Raw genomic sequence first — 1,840 nt, forward strand, 5'->3', positions numbered from 1 at the left:
ATCTTTAGAGTAGTAAGTATTCTATTTTTGGAGTAAGTCTCTGAGAGTACAGCATCTGAAAGGACCCATTTACCCAGTAGGTAAAGCTCTTATACATATATCATCTACCCATATGGCCACAGAGAATTCCTTCTCAGTTCAACGGTGTGCAGATATTTTATTCTAATCCATAAGTACAAGACCTGGAATTGAAGGCAGTATTGTCTTGCAGTAAGGCATTTATCTCATCTTGCAGACATCAATCAATTTGATTTTAAAGGTAAACTTTAATACAATCTCCAAACTTAGGGTCAATGAGGGTATTTCTAGAATCAGGAAGCCTACAAGACAAGTATAAGATGCCAAGCAGGACTGAGGAAATAATGGAGAGAAGTGAAAAGAAATTTAAAAAACGACTGATGGATTTCCCAAGCAAGTTTCTATTTCCACTTTGTGGCCAAATTTCCTTTTGTTCTCCCTCAAAATGGCACTTAGCTTTATTTGGTCATATTATACAAATGAAACTGATTCATATGTAATATAAAAATATGGAGTGTATATGGGAGGGCTTATATAGAATGCCATGTGAGCATGTATAAATTCTATACCTTTTTATAAATGAAAAAATTCTTTAAAGGGTTAAGATGACTAAACAATTTAAAGCAAGTAATCCAGCAAAGATCCTGACTGATAGAGAAGTGATTTCTAACTACATTCACATCAATCTAATTCTCATAATAATCTTACAAAGCAAATATCATTCTGTCCAAAGTAGGAATAAAAAAGTCAACTTGAGAGCTACCAATTATTTTGTGATTACTATATTCTATACATGTATAAGCATCCCCCCAAAACTAATTTTAATCGTCAAAATATGACAATGGGATTAGGTTTCATTAGCTCTATTTTTATAGGTGAGAAAACCAATCTTTAACTTCCCTAGATGGCATATATTATGCAAAACATATAAGAAACTTCAATCTGATCAGGGGCCTCAAATTCTCCACTATAACCACTAAATGTTGTCTTTTTTTCTTACTAAATTCCAAACTAAAGGAGAGAAGGTTAGCACTCCCCTAGACAAGGATGAAAGAGGCCCTTGGGCCTGACAACACGCATACAGTTAAGGCATTGCCACCTACTTCCTGGCATCTAGCCATCGTTGGGGCTGGGAATACGGCCTAGTGGCAAGAGTGCTTGCCTCTTACACATGAAGCCCTGGGTTCAATTCCCAACCACATATATAGAAAACAGCCAGAAGTACCGCTGTGGCTCAAGTGGCAGAATCCTAGCCTTGACAGTGCTCAGGCCCCGAGTCGAAGGACCCGGACAGGCAAAGTAAATAAATAAATCCCAATGGTTAGATTTTCTACAACTTTCTCAAAGTTGATTCATATATTTCTGACAAGAACATCCAAAACCTGCACAGGATGATCAACACAGCATTGGCTGCTTTAACCTTCTACACCAAAAGATGAGATAAACATTCCTCTTGACCTTGTATATTAATTACCTACTGTTATTAATACTCATTGAGTATCTTAAAATATACTTAGCATACAAAAATTATCCATAAAGATAAGACACAAGATTATTTTCTTTTTAAAAAAATTTTATTGTCAAACTGATATACAGAGCAGTTACAGTTTCATAGTTAGGCATTGGATACATTTCTTGTACTGTTTGTTACTTCCTCCCTCATTCCTGCCTTCCCCTCCCTCTTTCCCTTTCCCACCATGAGTTGTTAGTAAATTTACACTAAAAAGTTTTACAAGTATTGCTTTTGTATTTGTTTGCCTTTTTTACACTGTGTCTCTCAATTTTGATACTCCCTTTCAGTTTCCTAGTTCTAATACATGTA

The 1,840-nt window shown here is 35.7% G+C and overlaps 1 non-coding gene across 1 annotated transcript; it reads left to right on the plus strand.

The window, feature by feature from the left end:
* The first annotated feature begins 1,021 nt into the window (after positions 1-1,021).
* Positions 1,022-1,143, plus strand: LOC125341716. Its single transcript, XR_007209063.1, has one exon. It is a non-coding gene; the product is annotated as a U6atac minor spliceosomal RNA (small nuclear RNA).
* The last annotated feature ends 697 nt before the right edge of the window (positions 1,144-1,840 follow it).

The sequence above is a fragment of the Perognathus longimembris genome, chromosome 1 (genome assembly GCF_023159225.1).
Source record: "Perognathus longimembris pacificus isolate PPM17 chromosome 1, ASM2315922v1, whole genome shotgun sequence".
Taxonomy (NCBI): Eukaryota; Metazoa; Chordata; class Mammalia; order Rodentia; family Heteromyidae; genus Perognathus; species Perognathus longimembris.